The sequence below is a fragment of the Rana temporaria genome, chromosome 12 (genome assembly GCF_905171775.1).
Source record: "Rana temporaria chromosome 12, aRanTem1.1, whole genome shotgun sequence".
Lineage (NCBI taxonomy): Eukaryota > Metazoa > Chordata > Amphibia > Anura > Ranidae > Rana > Rana temporaria.
This window is the reverse complement of record NC_053500.1, coordinates 57,057,547-57,078,164: the sequence shown is the minus strand read 5'-3', so window position 1 is coordinate 57,078,164 and position 20,618 is coordinate 57,057,547.

Genomic DNA, 20,618 nt, shown 5'->3' with positions numbered 1-20,618 from the left:
TGTAGCTGCTTCTGGGCACAGATTGACTGAGTACCCAAGTGAATTATTTTTAATGGCAAAACTTTTTCTAGGTTTGGATAAAGTAAAATCCCGATTGATTGAGCAAGGTCTTGCTCAATCAATCGCCATCACCCCTTAGAGAACTTAAAAAAATATTCACCTTCACATACAGTTTCTGAGCAGACTTCTGAAGCACAAAATAAAAAGAGTAGGAGGGAGAGCAAACGAAGGAGCTTGAAGGGACTATACTTGGAGGCACACACTTAGCTTATGAGACCCATTCCAGCATCTGAATTAGTCCTTTGGGAGGACTTTTAAATATCCCTGGGCCCTATAAAGACCGCTGCAATACCGGTCTTATCATCTGGTAAGGAGACTACATCTTTATATACCGGGTGTTCTTTATGGTGGAGGATTTCTACTTTCAACATCACTATTCAATACATGATCTTTTTTGGACTTTTATTGAACTATTGTTCTCTTTTTACTATTCATTTATTTTTTCACAAATTTTTTTAACATTTTTTTGGTGATCACATATATTTTTAGCGCTGTACTTTTTTTGTATTTATCGTTTTTTTTACTTTGGTTCTAGGTATTTAGTACTGGCAGCTATTCACATTCACGTGTTTCACAATAATTTATATGTTAGCGCAGGGTTTTTTTCTCTACCACTAGTGGTTGAAAAAATTCTTTCTTTTCGAGTCCAATCATGGCTGATCACGATGTAAACAGGAAGAGCTGTTTATTGGTGTTTCCTCACTCGCGTCTGACAGGCGGATCCCCGCCCAGCACCACCACTATGCCGCCCAGGAACACCAGGGAAGGGAGCAACATGTGGATGGCCAGATATGTACCCCATGGCCATCAACAAATGAAAAAAATAAGCACAATAGATGCCAATCAGTGCCCACAAATTGGCACTGACTGGGAACATTATGGTCAATATAAAAACGATGATGCCCAGCAATGCCACCCATCAGTATCATCAGTGTCACCCATCAGTGTCCTTCGGTGCCACCTCTCAGTGCCCATCAGTGCCCACCAGTGCCCATCTGTGCCACCTATCAGTGCCACCCATAAGTATACATCAGTGCCAGCTATGAGTGCCCATCAGTGCTGCATACCAGTGCCACCTATCAGTGCTCATCAGTGCCCATCAGTGCCACCTATCAGTGACCATCATTAGTGCCCGTCAGTGCCACCTCATTGGTGCCCATCGGTGCTGCCTTATCAGTGCAGCCAAATCAGTGAACGTCATTGAAGAAGAAAACATTTATTTACAAAACAAATTACAGAAACAAAGAAAAACTTATTTTTTTTAAAAAAAAATGGTCTTTTTTTATTTGTTGCGCAAAAAATAAAAATGGCAGAGGTGATCAAATAGCATAAAACGAAAGCTCTATTTGTGGGAACAAAATGATAAAAAAAAATAGTTTGGGTACAATGTAGCATTCAAATTGTGACAGCGCTGAAAGCTGAAAATTGGCTTGGGCAGGAAGGTGCGTAAGTGCCTGGTATTGAAGTGGTTAAACAGCAATGTCTAGGAATGACTCTCACACATGAAGGTTAATGAAAAGTAATATTGTGCTGTGACTTGCTGCACACAAGAAGCTCAGAAATGTTTAGCATGTTTAATATGTTTAAACAACATGCCTAACCAATTATGTACCATGCATTTCTCACACACATGACACATAGAAGACATTTGGATACATTTGTGTAGGAGCACACATCGTATAGCAGCTTTCCATTTTTGTTGACATAATTTCCTCTCGTGTGCAGAATATATCATTTTATCCTAATTACTATGTAGGCATTACAATTTAGAGCAGCTGACAAGGGATATGCTGCCAAAAAGTCTTTCTGAAAGGCCACCCAGATGAGTTGAATTTAATTTCTAAACAGCCCAGTTGAATACGTTTTCAAGGTGTATATTTTTAAACTCATGTCATTCACCTTCTTTATAAAGCACATATAATCACATATAATCCACAGTCAGGGCTGCCATCAGGGGGGTACAGGCATTACACCAAGGGGCCCGATGGTCCCCAGGGGCCCGGGTGCCCCTTGTATTTTTTAATTAATTAATTGATTTTTCATCTAACCCCCCCCACCTTTAGAAACTCGCGGCAGGGGACGACCCAGCCCCCCCCCCCTGATTTTTTTATTTTTATTTAAAAAAATTTAGAAGAGAAGAGAAGACTTGACTCAACCTTTTGTTTTTGTTCGTCTGCACCAACTCCCCCCCCCCCCCCCGTTCCACTTATCATCTCATCTTGTGGCAGGAGAGAGAAGAGAAGACACTTTCGTTACCACAACCCCCCTCCCCCGCTTATCACCTCAAGGCAGGAGAGAGGAAGGCCCCCCTCGGTTCTCTGCTCCAGGGGGCCATGCATAAAGCTGTGTAAGGGGCCCCAAAATTTGTGATGGCTGCCCTGTCCACAGTCACTGCACATTTTCCAGCATTACCATTTAATAGCAAGGGGTGCTTACTGTAATTAGGGATGAGTGAATGTGTCTGGATTTGAATCACAGTGTGTTTGTTGAACTCATCTGAAATTCTGGAATTTGTGAACTTTAATCTAAACCCCATTGGAGTAAATGGGGGATGAATAGACAAGGGATTGACAAACAAAGGGCATGGCATGGGTAGCTAGGACATATCATGGGGATGGGGGACTTGCCATGGGGGACTTGCACCAATGCAAAATATATATATATATATATATATATATATATATATATATATATATATATATATATATATATATATATATATATATATATATATTGTGAAATACTGTTTAGAGAGAAGTAGACATGTGCAGAACAGAAACATTTGTTTAGTTCTGTTTCCGATAGATTTGTTATGTTAATAATTTAATTTCTTTGATTCATTTCAGAATTTATTTAGTTTTGTTTCATTTCATTTTGTTTAATTATTTTCTAATGAATTTCAAATTTTCAGAATGATTTGAATTTGGATCAGTCGAAAAATGATCGATCTGAATTCTGTGTGGAGAATAGCCATGTCTACCTAAATGATCTTCCACAAGGTGACTAATACAGTACTGATTCTAGTTATGGTTTAACCACTTGCCGACTAGCCGCCACAGTTTTACTGTGGCAGAAGGGCGCACGGCTGGGTAAAACAACGTTATGTTACGTTGCTTCGCCCTGTGACCACTAGAGGGCGAACGCGCCGCCGGAGGCACGCGGCCGCTGCTCGCGCTGGAGCCGATGTGAGTGCCCGCCGAGCACGATGACCGCCAGGCACCCGTGATCGCTCGTGACAGAGCGAGAACCGAGATCTGTGTGCGTAAATACAAAGATCTCGGTTCTCTTAGGGGAGAAATGACTGATCGTCTGTTCATACAAAGTATGAAAAGTGATCTGTCATTTCCCCTAGTAAGTCCCATCCCCCCTTCAGTTATAATATGCACCTAGTGTTAACCCCTTTCCTGCCAGTGACATTTTTACAGTAATCAGTGCATTTTTATAGCACTGATCGCTGTAAAATTGTCAATGGTCCCAAAAATGTGTCAAAAGTGTCCGATGTGTCTAAATGTAGAGAAGGGAAAAGGGGTACCAAAACCCGGGACTTTTCACTGTGTTTAATTGATTAGATATAAACATAGCAACAGCATTAATAGCATTCAAATGTTATTATAAAAGTAAATAAGCAACAAGAATAGATAAAAAAAACATCTGTGTATATTGCATGAAGCTTTGCCAAACGCATAGGATGCTGCAGTAAAATTGCTCTACACGTTTCTCTCTGTGAGCTTCTTCAGGAGCTATCGATGTTAAAGCAGGCTATGCTGGAAATTACAAAGAAACATAAAATGGATCTCATTTGAGATGCTTTCCCACTCAATGTCTTCCTTTATAGCTTGCAGGCAGTGGCGGCCAGTGCATTAGGGGAGCACGGGCACTGCCCATTCATGCATCTGGCCCCCTGATCAACATGCAGGGCACCAGATGTGGATTGATTTCTGCCTCCCCCCTCCTGGGATGTATTTTATTCCTGTATAATCTGATCCACTATCTGTGAAGGTATCCTGACTAGCGGGTTATCATTAGACCTGATGGGTTTTACTTCCTCTTTTTTCCCCTGCAAAGTAAAAGCATAATAAGATAGTTTGCATAGCCCATTATGTGTCAAACAAAGCCTGTGCTGTCCCCACTGCTGGCCATATCCACATACCTCCCAACATTTTGAGATGGAAATGAGGGACACCTACTTGCAATAGTATGTAGGCATTCGGACACGCCAAGAGGAGACTTAACTGAAAAAAAAAGGTTAATTAAATCCACAAGTGCTTTTTTTTACCTCTACCATTCCTTTATATTGGCTTTTAAAATTCACAAATGCAGCAATTTGGAATTTGAATGAAAGGCTTAGCACTAGAAAACACCTTTTGAAAAATAAAACATGCATTTTATATACAACTATATGGATCAGACCAAAATAAGGGACAAATGAGGAGGAAAGAGGGACAGAGGGACATTGCTCCAAATCAGGGACAGTCCCTCCAAATCAGGGACAGTTGGGAGCTATGGCATCCACCTTTACCCCTCTTCCTTCTTGGGGCCACGGACTCTGGCTCTGTAACTGGCTGGAGTCGCGTGGCTTGTGCGAGCCGTCAGTCACAGCACTTGCTAGTGAAGAAACGGCACAGAGGGCCGTTTCTTCACAGTGCATGTGCCGATGACATCATTGGCGCAGTGTACAGCAAACATCTCTTAAAAAGCTCACGTTTAGGAGATATTTACAATACCTATAGGTAAGCCTTATTCTAGGCTAACTCATAGGTACAAGTGACACAGAGAGGTTTACAACCACTTTAAGCTGCATAGTTTTTTCTGAAGCTGCGCAGGGGGCTTTCCACTGTGAGAGCAATAAGGATTTGGAACTCTCTTCCACAATTGGTGGTGTAAACAGAGAGTATTGATATTTTTAACCCTTTCATGCCTAAAGCCTCGTACACACGATTGGATATCTGATGGAATCTAATCCGATAGATTTTTTCATCGGATATCCAAAAAAGCTGACTTTCATCAGTCTTGCCTACACACCATCAGTCAAAAATACGACCGTGCCAAACGTGGTGACGTACAGTTTTGTTCAAAATTATTCAACCCCCCAATGCTGTAAAGGGTTTTAGGGAATTTAGTGTACATTTGTAATTGTATTCAGAATGAAATACTACAAGGACTTCTTAAAGCGGTGGTTCACCCACACTAACAACATTTGAGCATTAAATTAGGCATAGTAGCCCGGTACTCACTGTGCAATCCTCTATAGAAGATTCCGACTCCCCGGGCGTTCCTATCAAGAGGGAGGATGATTGATGGCCAGCTATGGCACGTCACGCTCCCCGGAGATAGCCGGAACAGGTCTCGGCTCTTCACGTCGCTATACGGCGCCTGCGCACAGACTATGCGCAGGCGCCGTGAAGCACCAAGTCCTATTTCGGCTATTTCCGGAGAAGCGTGACGTGCCATAGCCGGCCGTCAATCATCCTCCCTCTTGATAGGAACACCCATTCCCCGCGGGGAGTCGGAATCTTCTATAGAGGATTGCACAGTGAGTACCGGGCTAAAAAAATCAATACAGGCATACTGTTTATTTTGTGAATTCTTCATTTACACAATTATTCAACCCCTTAACCACTTACCCCCCGGAACATATTGCTGCCTAAAGACCAGAGTACTTTTTGCGATTCGGGACTGCGTCGCTTTAACAGACAATTGCGCGGTCGTGCGACGTGGCTCCCAAACAAAATTGGCGTCCTTTTTTTCCCACAAATAGAGCTTTCTTTTGGTGGTATTTGATCACCTCTGCGTTTTTTATTTTTTGTGCTATAAACAAAAATAGAGCGACAATTTTGAAAAAAATGAATATTTTTTACTTTTTGCTGTAATAAATATCCCCCAAAAATATATAAAAAAACATTTTTTTTCCTCAGTTTAGGCCGATACGTATTCTTCTACATATTTTTCGTAAAAAAAATCGCAATAAGCGTTTATTGATTGGTTTGCGCAAAAGTTATAGCGTTTACAAAATAGGGGGTATTTTTATGGCATTTTTATTAATATTTTTTTTACTAGTAATGGCGGCGATCAGCGATTTTTTTTTCGGTATTGCGACATTATGGCGGACACTTCGGACATTTTTGACACATTTTTGGGACCATTGGCATTTTTATAGCGATCAGTGCTATAAAAATGCATTAGATTACTATAAAAATGCCACTGGCAGTGAAGGGGTTAACACTAGGGGGCGGGGAAGGGGTTAAGTATGCCTGGGTGTGTTCTTACTGTGGGGGGGGGGTGGCCTCACTAGGGGAAACACTGATTTTCTGTTCATACATTGTATGAACAGAAAATCAGCATTTCCCCTGCTGACAGGAACGAGAGCTGTGTGTTTACACACACAGCTCCCGTTCCCCGCTCTGTACCGAGCGATCGCGTGTGCCCGGCGGCGATCGCGCCCGCCGGGCACACGCACGGGAGTCGGGGGCGAGCGGGGAGCGCGCGCGCGCCCCTTCGGCGGCGCGCGCGCGCCCCTTCGGCGGCGCGCACGCGCCCCCTAGTGGCGGCTATACGATAGGACGTATAGCTACGGGCTCTCGCCCAGGAGAGCCGACCTGCCGCCGTATAATGACGGTGCGCGGTCGGCTACTAGTTAAAGTCTACCACTCTGAAGAACAGAGGTTCATTGAAGTGTTTTCAATCAGGTATTAAAAACACCTGTGGATGTCAGGGAGCAGCAATAAAGCCTAATAAGCACCAATTAGGCAGCTTTAAAATGACTGTGATACTCAGCTCATTCTAGACATTTACTGGTGTGGTTACAAACATGGTGAAGTCAAGAGAATGGTCCAGGAAGACAAGAGAAGAGGTGATTACTCTTCAAAGGAAGGGCAATGGCTATAAGAAGATTGCAAAGATGTTAAACATACCAAGAGACACCATAGGAAGCATCATTCGCAAATTCAAGGCAAAGGGCACTGTTGAAACGCTACCTGGTCGTGGCAGAAAAAAGATGCTGACTTCGACTGCTGTGCGCTACCTGAAGCGTAGAGTGGAGAAAAGTCCCTGTGTGACTGCTGAGGAACTGAGAAAAGATTTGTCAGATGTGGGTACTGAAGTTTCTGCTCAGACAATACGGCGCACACTGCGTAATGAAGGCCTCCATGCCAGAACTCCCAGGCGCACCCCCTTGCTGTCTCCAAAGAATAAGAAGAGTCGACTGCAGTATGCCAAAAGTCATGTGGACAAACCACAGAAGTTTTGGGATTGTGTTCTGTGGACTGATGAAACAAAATTAGAACTGTTTGGGCCCATGGATCAACGCTATGTTTGGAGGAGGAAGAACAAGGCCTATGATGAAAAGAACACCTTGCCTACTGTGAAGAATGCCGGGGATCAATCATGCTTTGGGGCTGTTTTGCTTCTGCAGGTACAGGGAAGCTTCAGCGTGTGCAAGGTACCATGAATTCTCTTCAGTACCAGGAGATATTGGATGACAATGTGATGCAGTCCGTCACAAACCTGAGGCTTGTGAGCCGTTGGACCTTTCAACAGGACAATGATCCCAAGCATACCTCCAAGTCCACTAGAGCATGGTTGCAGATTAAAGGCTGGAAGATTTTGGAGTGGCCATCGCAGTCACCAGACTTAAATCCGATTGAGAACCTCTGGTGGGACTTAAAGAAAGCAGTTGCAGTGCGCAAGCCTAAGAATGTGACTGAACTGGAGGCTTTTGCCCATGACGAATGGGCGAAGATACCCGTAGATCGCTGCAAGACACTTGTGTCAAGCTATGCTTCACGTTTAAAAGCTGTTATAACTGTAAAAGGATGTTGTACTAAGTACTAAGATTGAATGTCACTTGGGGGTTGAATAAAACTGATAATGATGTGAGCACAGAAAAGACATTTGTGGTTATTTCATTATAAATGTTATGTTATATTTGTCTGACCTACACGTGCCTCTTTGATTTAATTGTAAGCAGGATGACTGAATGATCAAAATCAATGTCAAACTGGCCAAAACAATCAATTTCAGTGGTGGTTGAATAATTTTGAATACAACTGTAAAACACTATGACGTGCTGCTAAAAATGTAGTTCAATGCTTCCGAGCATGCGACGACTTGATTCTGAGCATGCATGGATTTTTGACAGATGGACACAGACAAATGTTTTTTTCTATCGTTTTTTTATCCATAGGAAACATTTAAAACATGTTCTATTTTTTTTTTCACCGATTGGAAAACAAACCGATGGGGCCCACACACGATCGGTTTGTCCAATGAAAACAGTCGGTCTGTTTTCATCGGACAAACCGATCGTGTGCTAGAAAATTATTTAGAACATTATATATATTTATTTTAGCAGAGACCCTAGAGATTAAAATGAAGATTGTTGCAATATTTTATGTCACACTGTATTTGCACAGTGGTTCACACATCTCCAGAGCAGCTCTGGTGTGAATTGCACAGGAGTCCTGAGCTTCTTCTAGTCCATTTCAGGTCCAAATTCAGCCAAAAATTTGGACTGAAATCTGACCTTAAAACGGTGAACAGGGACACACCGGACCCCATGCTGTGAACCCAGCCTGAGACACTTATTTTGCCATCCTTCCTCTTCTCCTCATAGGACTGCATGGCTGTTATATTGCACTTCAAGTTTGTGTCTCTCTCCTATGTCAATACCAATGTGAATACAAAATCTTGAGATTTTTATTTTGCAATTGTCAATGTTCGTTTTTCTTAAACACTCTACAAAAATTTATTGAACAATAGAAGATTAGGCTTGAGTAGAACCTCAGATTTCTCTCCTGATTCTGCATGTTTATTTGTCCTGGTGATCAGTGTCATAGGACAGAAGCGAAGTCCAAAATGTTATTATTGTCATTGAAGTAGGAGTTGGAGGGAAATTCTCTAGTGGAGGGATCTGTTTTGGCTACAACTGTTTAAGAGGGAGTTCCATTCTCTTTGCAGAGATTTAGATTTCCTTTCTGATGTACTGTAGTTCCAGGAGAGGAAGAAGATGAAAATTTCCCCAATGGGAAAGAAAAATGAAAAAGGTTCCAGCTCTTTCTACTTTATGATTAACTATAAAAAGACGAGATATACAGTGGGGCAAAAAAGTATTTAGTCCCCACCAATTGTGCAAGTTCTCCCACTTAAAATTATGAGAGAGGCCTGTAATTGTCATCATAGGTATACCTCAACTATGAGAGACAAAATGTGGAAACAAATCCAGACAATCACATTGTCTGATTTGGAAAGAATTTATTTGCAAAGTATGGTGGAAAATAAGTATTTGGTCACCTATAAAACAAGCAAGATTTCTGGCTCTCACAGACCTGTATCTTCTTCTTTAAGAGGCTCCTCGGTCCTCCACTCATTACCTGTATTAATGGCACCTGTTTGAACTTGTTATCAGTATAAAAGACACCTGTCCACAACCTCAAACAGTCACACTCCAAACTCCACTATGGTGAAGACCAAAGAGCTGTCGAAGGACACCAGAAACAAAATTGTAGACCTGCACCAGGCTGGGAAGACTGAATCTGCAGTAGGCAAGCAGCTTGGTGTGAAGAAATCAACTGTGGGAGGAATGATTAGAAATTGGAAGACATACAAGACCACTGATAATCTCCCTCGATCTGGGGCTCCATGCAAGATCTCACCCCGTGGAGTCAAAATGATCACAAGAACAGTGAGCAAAAATCCCAGAACCACACGGGGGGACCTAGTGAATGACCTGCAGGGAGCTGGGACCAACGTAACAAAGGCTACCATCAGTAACACACTATGCTGCCAAGGACTCAGATCCTGCAGTGCCAGACGTGTCCCCCTGCTTAAGCCAGTACATGTGTGGGCCCGTCTGAGGTTTTCTAGAGAGCATTGGATGATCCAGAAGAGGCTTGATAGAATGTCATATGGTCAGATGAAACCAAAGTAGAACTGTGGTGACCGGGGAGGGTGAGCCCCACGGCCACACACATAGATTTCCAACAATTCGGGCATTAGTTGAGGCCACTCTTCAGGTCGGGATACAGAAGCCGCTCTCAGCATGTGGATAAACACCTGGTTGATCCTCTCGCAGAGTCCATTCCCTTGCGGATGATAGGCAGTGGTCCTGAGTTTCTTACAAGCATGGAACTGGCACAATTCTTGAAACAGTTGGGCCTCAAAGGCCGTACCTCGGTCGGACAAGACAGTTTCAGGACATCCAAGTATCTGTACCCAATGGGTGTAGAACATCTGGGCTGTTGTCTTGGCTGTTAAGTCTTTGACTGGCACAACCACTACCCACTTGGAATAGTGATCCACCATGGTGAGAGCATATGAATACCCGGACCGGGTAGGTGACAGCTTGACATGATCCAAGGCGACCAATTGGTTGGGCCTCTCGCTCTGAATGGAGAGGTGCTTGCGCATTCTTGCGACCATTCTTGGTGATATTGCAGACTGCACACTCACTGCACCACTTTTCAACGTCGCTCCTCATTCCAATCCAGTAGAACCGGCGTCGGATGGTGGCTTCTGTTTTATGGACCCCAAAGTGTCCTTACTGGTCGTGGTAGGCATCTCTCCGAGCGATCAGAATTTGGTGTAGCCTTTCACCCGACACTCGGTCCAAGAAGTTCCTGTACACCATTCCTTTGTGCACAAATAGTCTTTTCCTCTGACGCCACAATCGCTTCAATTCGTAGTCATTCTGGCCCCGTCGTAACCGGGGAGGTACCCTCCTGGTCAATAAATACTCCTGCAGATCTCCCATAGTCTGACTTTCTTCCTGTAGGGTCCTCCAGGTATACAGGTCTTCCTGGATTGCTTTAGACCCAGATTCACTCCCCTCGCGGGTGACGACCACATCCTGATTCACGAATCTTTGATAGAAGGGAGGCATCTCCACATCTTCCCACTTGTCCTCCACTGGGGGATCTTCGCCAGGAGCCATGCGTGATAGCACATCCGCATTAATATTAGACTTGCCACTTCGGTACTTGATAGAGAAGTCATAGTTGGCCAGTCTGGAGGCCCATCTTTGCTCAAGGGCACCTAGTTTAGCGGTGTTCAGGTGAGCCAGGGGGTTGTTATCGGTGTAGACCGTGAATGAGGTGGCTGACAAATAGTCCTTACATTTTTCGGTGACTGCCCACACGAGGGCCAGGAGCTCTAACTTGAAGGAACTGTAGTTAGAATCATTCTTCTCAGCCCCTCGCAGATTCCGGCTGGCGTAAGCTATCACCCTCTCTTGTTTTCCCTGCATCTGGGACAACACTGCCCCGAGTCCTTCAAAGCTGGCATCTGTATACAGTCGGAAAGGCTGAGTATAATCCGGATAGGCCAGGATGGGAGGCTCTGTCAATAGATGTTTTAGAGCCTGGAAGGCCACCTCTTGCTCTTTGGCCCATTCCACAGGCAGCTTGCCATTTGTAACGGTCACCACCGTTTACGACCTTCCATCCACGACAACAGCTCATCTGACACACAGACAAACCAGCAGGCATCCCATTTTCTCAGAATCAAGACGAGACACACAGCTCTGTACTTGTTCCAAATGTAATGACTTCTTTAATGGTTTCTTCTCAGCTTTTTATACAGTACAACCATGTGACAGTATTCAAAGGGACAATGAGATCTCCACCCCCCTAATCACACACTAAGGGTAATTACTTAACATTCCTTAATCAACAACAAAACACCTTCACCCACGCATACAGCTTGACACCTCTGAGCATCAATAGGCTAGGCTCTAGACAGTGTTATCACACGTAAGCAGTATTTAGTATGCATAATTAGAGTTCTGGGAGCAGACCTGGGATTAACACCTGTCCGTTACAACACCTTTACACAAGGACAATGGAATGTCTTTCCAAGCCCTGATGCAATTAGCATGTCACTAGAAATGAGTCACTATTGACTGGTTGGGCCCACATCTTGCAATCTCTCAAGATCCTGCAATATGAATTATTATTGATGTCCTATCTCATGTAATACATGAATTATGATTTCCTTGCCACCCCATGCCCAAAAGGCACAGGGTGGACTCAGACCCAAGAGTTATCAGTGACGCTGACACAGGAGTATCCCCCATCCTCACAAAGTCTCTGGATGTCCCGGGCCATTCCGTTACATCTCTCCCCTTTCGGTGGGAGACTGACACAGGAGGAGACCCCGAACGGGTTGACTCCGAAGTCAGTCAGTAGATCCAGTCCTCCAATGCTGGTATCCATACCGTACCCCAAATAAATGGCTCCAAACAGAGCATTACTCACCCAGCCAACCTCTGTCTCTCTCAGAGAACCTGCCTGGCGCTGGGGAGAGGCCTGGACTGGCCCTTCTCCCTGGAGTCCTTTCAGCCGCTGGAGAGAAGACAGGGTGACTGGGCTCAGTCCATCATGTGGTTGGGGATCTGGGCCAACTGGCCCCCATCCCTGTGGTATACCAGTGGAGACTGAAGTCCCATCCACTGGTCCAGGAACTCCCTCTCCTGCTAGTTGAGAGCAGAGGCTTGTGGCACTCTGCTCTGTTGCCAGCTCTTCTGCAGGGTCGCTTTGAGTGGAGACCACAGTCCCATCCACTCCCACAGGAACTCCCTTTCCTGCTAGTTGAGAGCAGAGGCTCGTGGCACTCTGCTCTGTTGCCAGCTCTTCTGCTGGGTCGCTTTGAGTGGAGACCACAGTCCCATCCACTCCCACAGGAACTCCCTCTCCTGCTAGTTGAGAGCAGAGGCTTGTGGCACTCTGCTCTGTTGCCAGCTCTTCTGCTGGGTCGCTTTGAGTGGAGACCACAGTCCCATCCACTCCCACAGGAACTCCCTCTCCTGCTAGGTGAGAGCAGAGGCTTGTGTCTCTCTGCTCTGTTGCCAGCTCTTCTGCTGGGTCGCTTTGGGTGGAGGCCACAGTCCCATCCACTGCCCCAGGAACTCCCTCTCCTGCTAGGTGAGAGCAGAGACTTGTGGCACTCTGCTCCGTTGCCAGCCCTTCTGCTGGGTCGCTTTGAGGGGAGACCACAGTCCCATCCCCCCATGTCAGCTCAAGCTGCAGTTGTGTGCTGCAGCCAGTCGCATCCTGCCCTGCTGCCAGGGATTCAGCTGGGGGTAAATGCTTTACCACCACAGCTTGTTGCTGGGGAGAGGGGCCAATTGCCCCGGCTCCCTGGAACTCCACTTCCATGGTGACTGGTCTCTGTACCTCTCCCCTCTCTTCAGTTGGTGCTGCTGTGACTTCTGCTGCTGCAGCACCTCTTTGCTCTAGCCAAGTGGCATCCACAGCCGCTATAACCCGGTCTATGATCTCCGGTGGAGGATTAGGTCCATACTGTGCCAGTCCACGTCTAACAGCCCGGTCCCAAAACTCTTCATCGGGTGTCCTGTCTGTTACGCTGGGCCTCTCAGCTCTATCCATTTCGACAAGTTGTGCGATAATGTCCCTTCTCTTACGGTTGCTGGCCGATCTGCCCTGGCTCTCCAGTAAGTCCTTGAGGGAAGAGAGCTTCAGCCGTTCATACAGCGTCTCCATCGTCCTGTGTCCTTGTAGCCGTCCTTTAAGGATGGAATTATCCCACTGCTGTTGAAAATGGGGAGGGTAGTGCTGCGCTAATCAGTGGTGAATGGATAAGTGAATAAACAGGTGGGGGAGGGGAATGAAAGTAGGTGTAATTGAAATGAGGAGCAATATAGCCCAAATGGCATCAGCATAAAAATAAATATAAATGATCAGTGAACAATAACAGTAATGGTGCAAATCATATAACTACACAGGTTCCTCTTAATGTGATGAAGTACACTATAAGTAATGGTGCAAAAAAAAATTCCAGGTAACTGTGCTAAGTGACACTCCTATACTGGTGATAAACAGTCCATCAACAGAGTTTGAAAAATATTAGCAAAAAATATAAGTAAAATTTCAAAAGTCCAAGAAAGCAAAAGTGCAAGTGTAGGTCCGCAATATGGAGTGAGAGGAAAATGGGTATCCAGTGATCCTTTTAGGGTAAGTAAGGATGTTTTCCACTATCCCACTGCTGTGCCACCACTTTAACGGTCACCACCATTTACGACCTTCCATCCCAGTCACGACAGCTTATCGACACTCCAACCGACAGGACCCGATCCCATTTCATTTGCCCAGAATCAAGACGAGACACAGCTCTGTGCTTGTTCCAAATGTAATGACAACTTTAATGGTTTCTTCTCAGCTTTTTATACAGTACAAGCATGTGACAGTATTCAAAGGGACAATGAGATCTCCACCCCCCTAATCACACACTAAGGGTAATTACTTAACATTCCTTAATCAACAACAAAACACCTTCACCCACTCCGTCTCCTAGGCAGACATTTTGTCTCCGCATACAGCTTGACACCTCTGAGCATCAATAGCGTAGACAGTGTTATCACACATAAACAGTTTTTAGCATGCATAATTATAGGTCTGGAAGCAGACCTGGGATTAACACCTGTCCGCTACAACACCTTTACACAAGGACAATGGACTGTCTCCCAGGCCCTGACGCAATTAGCATGTCACTAGAAATGAGTCATAGAATATTCTTTGCAGGCATTTTAAGGAATATACTGTAAAACACTATCCACGCCAAAACCATCCAACATGTGTACCCCATCTCCTGGCTCCATCTGTGCCCAAAAGTGACTCCTGTTACACCATTATAGTTCCCCTTCGCCGTGCCTCGCAGGAGAGAGGTCAATGGCTCGGCAATTTGTGCAAAATGAGGAATAAAGCGGCGGTAATATCCTGAAAATCCTAAGAAGCTCCGAATATCCTTAACGGTGCGTGGGATAGGCCAATTCTTGACAACTTCGACTTTAGCTGGATCAGGTTGGACCCCTTCGGCACTGACGACGTGGCCCAGGTAATGTACTTGTGGCTTGAGTAGGTGGCACTTGGAGGGTTTGACTTTCAGACCATGCTGGATCAGTACTTGGAAGACGTCGGACAGGTGAGTCAAATGTTCCTGATAGGATTTGGAATACACAATCACGTCATCCAGGTAGAGTAGGACACTCTGGAAGTTAAGGTGTCCCAGACATCTCTCCATCAGCCGTTGAAAGGTAGCTGGGGCATTGCACAGCCCAAAGGGCATACTTTTAAATTCGAAAAGACCCATGGGGGTGACAAAGGCTGTTTTCTCCCTGTCTTCGACGGCCATGGGCACCTGCCAGTATCCGCTGGTCAGATCCAATGTAGAGAAGTAGGCCGCAGAACCCAGCGTGGTGAGTGACTCCTCAATACGGGGGAGAGGGTATGCGTCTTTATGGGTGATGTCGTTCAATTTCCTGTAATCAACACAGAAACGGATGGTCCCATCCTTCTTCTTAACTAACACCATGGGTGCTGCCCAGGGACTCTGGCTCTCTTGTATTACATCTGCCTCCTTCATGTCGGTTAACAGTTTCTTGACGGTTTGGTACATGCCTGGTGCCACAGGCCGATGCCTTTCCTTGATGGGGGGTTTATCGCCGGTCAGGATTCGATGCTTAATCATGGAGGTTTTTCCAAAATCGGTTGGGTGTTTGCTGAAGGCACTCTGGCACTCCTTCACCACCTCGATGACCCCTTCGACTTGTTCTGGTGGGGTGAGAGATCCTCCTATTTGCAGTTGGTGCCACCAAGGTTCTGGAGAAATTTCCGTAGCCCCTGACACGGTTTGGGCACTCAGCTGTTGGGCCGCCTTCTGTGAAGAGAGTATGTCACTGGAGTCCAAGAAAACAAGTTGGGCCACTGGAGTGTACTTTGGTAGGGTGGTGGCTACGCCGGACAGATTAACTAGGCGGACTTGGACCCATCCATTCACCACCGTCACTAGGCTCCTTGCAGCTCGGACCAAAGGAAAATCTTCAGATTGTATGGGCTCCAGTAAGGCCTGATAGTCCTGATTCCTTACACCAGGGCGCGCCCGACACCACAAAATTGTCTCTGTGTTCGGCTGCAGGGTCACGGGCCTCATGTCTTGGATCCGAACTTTACCGATTTCTCCTCTCCGGTTCGCAAACTTCTGTTCTGCTTTCAGAATTTTGAGATGGTGTTGCGCAGTCCTCTGACCTGAGGAAGACATGTGGGGGAGAGAGGCATGCAAGGCATCCAAAATATCACTGAAGCAATGTCTCATTATATTCATCCCCAATATAAACTCTGTGGCCCCTGGTACCGTGACATTAGTGACAATTATACCTTGACCTCTAAGTGTGTGACCTCTCAGCTGAATAGTGGGCTCCCAGTACCCATGTCTGGGAATTGGTTTCCCATCCCCTGCCAGGACACTAAAATCCATATAATCTGGTTCACACAATGAATCGACATTCCAGTACCTATAGAATAGGCCCTTAGAGATGGTAGACACCTGCGAGCCTGTATCAATCAGGGCCTGCAGTTGGACACCATCTATGGTAACATTTACATAGGGGCAGGATGCAATGTATAAGGACTGTCCTGAGTATATTGGCTCTTCTGCTGGATCTGTGATTCGTTTTCCTGAGGGCCGGTCCTCGACCTCAGGGGACGCCCGTTTAAAGCCCAGCATTGCATCTTCCAATGACCGGGTTTGTCACAGAAATCACAGTAAGGCCTACTAGAGGGTCCCGAGCGAGGCCCGCTAGAACGGGGAGGAGGGGCAGGAGTAGGTCTCCTAGTCTCTGGAGGCTCTCTAAGTACCCGAGTGGTGTGATTAGCCAACTCCTGCTGGGCAATATCTTGTCTAACCTCTTGAATCTCAGTAATTGTAGTGGAGGCCAGGGTGACAGCCACGGGTGCGGGGGCTGGTGGTAACAGTGGTGCAGGGCACGCCGCCGCACCCATGGGTTCCGTTTTAGGGTCAGGATGCTCCTCGGGGCTTGCCCCCTGCTCTATAACTTGAAGGGCTAGGCGCTTAAAGGCAGAAAAAGACATATTGGGGTTCTGTACAGCTAACATCTTTAATTGCGCCTTGTCCCATTTATTTTGGACCCCTTCTATGAATCTATCCATCAATAGTTTGTTACCCTGGTCAGGGGTGATATTGTCCAGTTTCTGGACTGCCTCCAGGGCATTCTGCAAGGCTACTGCATATGCCCTTAGTGTTTCCCCCGGCTTTTGTCGCCTCTTGTACAGCCTGAGGCGGATCTCTGAGGGTGAGTGGGACTCAAATACCTGATGTAATTCCTCGAAGATCTGATCTACTGTAGTCTTCTCAGAAGTGGGCCAGGTACGGACTTCCTCACGTGCAGGTCCCTGCAACTGTCCCATGAGCAACAGCACCTGTTGGTTAGGGGGGAGAGAGTAGAGAGAGAAAATGCTTTGGAAGCTCTCCTGGAAATCCTTGAGGGAAAAGGGATCGAATGGGGGGCCCCACTGTCATGACGTCGTACTGGAGGTGATCCCGGAGGGGTAGCTTGTGCAGGAGCCGCAAGAGGATCTGGTACATCACCTGCATCTGGTGATCTTGGGGCTGACATGTTGTAGCCTTGTTTGAGTGCGCTGTCACTTTAAGAAACTTTCAGGGCACTGTCTTTTAGTGAGATGTCTTTGAGTGCGCTGTCATTTTAAGAAACTTTTGAGTGCGCTGTCACTTTAAGAAACTTTGAGAGCGCTGTCTTTGAGAGCGCTGTCTTTGAGTGCGATGTTGTTGAGTGCGCTGTCTTTGAGTGCAACGTCTTTGAGTGCACTGTCTTTGAGTGCGCTGTCTTTTATTGCCGGACACGTTGCTATGGCTGTGCCTGGCAACTTCCTTTTTTTGGTCCGGTCAGCAATTGTTTCCTCCGTGCAACACAGAGTGGATTCTCTAGTTCCGGCTTGCACACTGAAGAGGCGTCACCGCCGGGGCTTGACTGGGCGGAGCTGCTTTAGTGGCTGAATGGTTAAGGCGTACACCTGTATCCTGTTTGTGACGCCAGAAAACGATGTGGTGACCGGGGAGGGTGAGCCCCACGGCCACACACATGCGCTTGATGGTTAGCTACTTGGTTCTTGGGGCTAGGAGCCCAGGGTAAGGTGGTATTAACCCTTAGTGAGGGCCAGATGGTATTAACCCTCTCTGTCACGTGACGCCACTGTAGTCTTGGAATACCCCGGGAAACTACAGCTCTGGGGGCCTCCGTATCACCGCTAGTTAGGATGGTAATAACACAGTCCACAACAGGGGTTAAAACAACGAAGGCTTTACTGGCATGAAGGCAGGTGTCAAAATCTTCACAGCGTTTAAACAGAGTGTCAAAATGTTCTGCAGGCAGTCTCTGGATCACACGGCTGATAATGCTTGAGCTTAGCTGATCATATATATATACTCGGCTGCAAAAGCCGGATTAGTAATTCAGGGCCTATGCTTAACTAGGCTAAAAAATAGATACACTTACTGAAGTGTCTGTAGACTTGAGGCTTTTCGCCGGAATAACGGATTGATCCGATAAATGAGCTGAAGTACTGGTTCTGTAATGTTTAGGGATACTCCACTCTTTGCTGTATTTTCTCCTGAACTGGAGGCTTCTGGCCTGCACTTCTTCTCTGACTGTGTTTTGCTCTGTTCTGCCAGGAACTGTGTATAGTCTAGACTGGCTTAAACAGGAAGTACAATCCCTTATAAGGGCCTGATGAGACTGAAGCCTATTGGTTGAGAGCTGTGGATCATAGAGACTGACCTGTAGTATAACACAACACAATAAGGTCTTGTCTAGCATTTAGTCCTCCCGACTCTAATACACTCTGACTGAACATGAGATGGTAATACACTCTGACTGAACATGAGATGGCTGACTAAACCCCTTAAAGCTATACACACCTAATAAACGTATTATCAACCATAACAGTATAAATCACATCATAACTAGCTGAGTCCCTGCAGGGGAGACCCCACAAGCCAAGGGCCTCAATCTGACAGGGCCTACAGCAAATACCTGTACTGGGACACCACAGAACTGTTTGGTAGAAACACATTTCGTCGTGTTTGGAGGAGAGAGAATGCTGAGTTGCAACCAAAGAGCACCATACCTACTGTGAAGCATTGGGGTGGCAACATCATGCTTTGGGGCTGTTTCTCTGCAAAGGGAACAGGATGACTGATTCGTGTACATGAAAGAATGAATAAGGCCATGTATCGTGAGATTTTGAGTCCAAACCTCTTCCCATCAGCAAGGGCATTGAAGATGAAACTTGGCTGGGTCTTTCAGCATGACAATGATCCCAAACACACCACCCGGGCAACAAAGAAGTGGCTTTGTAAGAAGTATTTCAAGGTCCTGGAGTGGCCTAGCCAGTCTCCAGATCTCAACCCCATAGAAAACCTTTGGAGGGAGTCCGTGTTGCCCAGCGACAGCCCCAAAACATCACTGCTCTAGAGGAAATCTGCATGGAGGAATGGGCCAACATACCAGCAACAGTGTGTGACAACCTTGTGAAGACTTACAAAAAACGTTTGACCTCTGTCATTGCCAACAAAGGATATATAACAAAGTATTGAGATGAACTTTTGATATTGACCAAATACTTATTTTCCACCATAATTTCCAAATTTTGTCTCTCATAGTTGCGGTATACCTATGATGACAATTACAGGTCTCTCTCATCTTTTTAAGTGGGAGAACTTGCACAATTGGTGGCTGACTAAATACTTTTTTCCCCACTGTATGTAAGTAGTCTTTCTGTGATGGGAGGGGCATAAGGGAGACAAAAAGTATGAAATCTAAACATTTTTGCAGTAATAAAATTTGTGTCGGGAATTGTGGTTTCAAGAGAAATAGGGGTTCAATTAGAGAAAGAAGTTGGGGTGGGAAAAAGTTCTGTAATATTAGATCATTTTAGTAAATGTGACACCTCTTAATATGCTCAAAACATACAAAGCTGTATTTAAGCTAGCACGTCTATCAGGAAAATTAACGTTAAAACTTTTTTTTTTCTTTTCAGGCTGTTGGTACTACTAATAAAAAAGAAGAGAGCAGTTGTCAGAGATAAGAATGATTTAAACACATACTACTCAAAAATATATGTTAGGAATCCCCAGAATGAACAGAATCAATTTACCAAAGCTTATGAACAACCATGTCTGGAAGATACAGCCTTTTTGAATTAACATATTGATTAAATGTACAGGAATAGTGAATATAAAAGGGCTGTCAAGTCTTTATTAAGAAAAACGATTTTGTTCTTGTACCGAATGAATAAGCAGCTTTGTACTGTAAGATAAAGATAATGTTTTATATGAATAATAAAAACCCTGCCTTTTTGCCATTTTTGTCCAGTTAGGAGATTTACTTTTACTTCCAAACCTATAGACACTTTAGGACGTGAGAGGAAATCTCTCCAATTTGACTGAAACCTCCTCATAGACGGTCGTCATTGGAGTATGTGTCCCAATAGGAAGATTTCCCACTTTTTATCTATTTTGGAGGCAATTCAGAATTTTCAATTTTCCCTCACTTTAGGTCCCAGGGTACCAGGACTGAACGTCCCTACTGGGGACACAGAGAGCAACAAAAATTCAACAGAGGTTTGAAAACTTATACCACTCAGCATAATTTGGCTTGATGAGCCTGTTACATAAAAAAGCAAAAACCGACCCCCCCCCCCCACACACACACACGCACGCAAAGCCTACAGGAA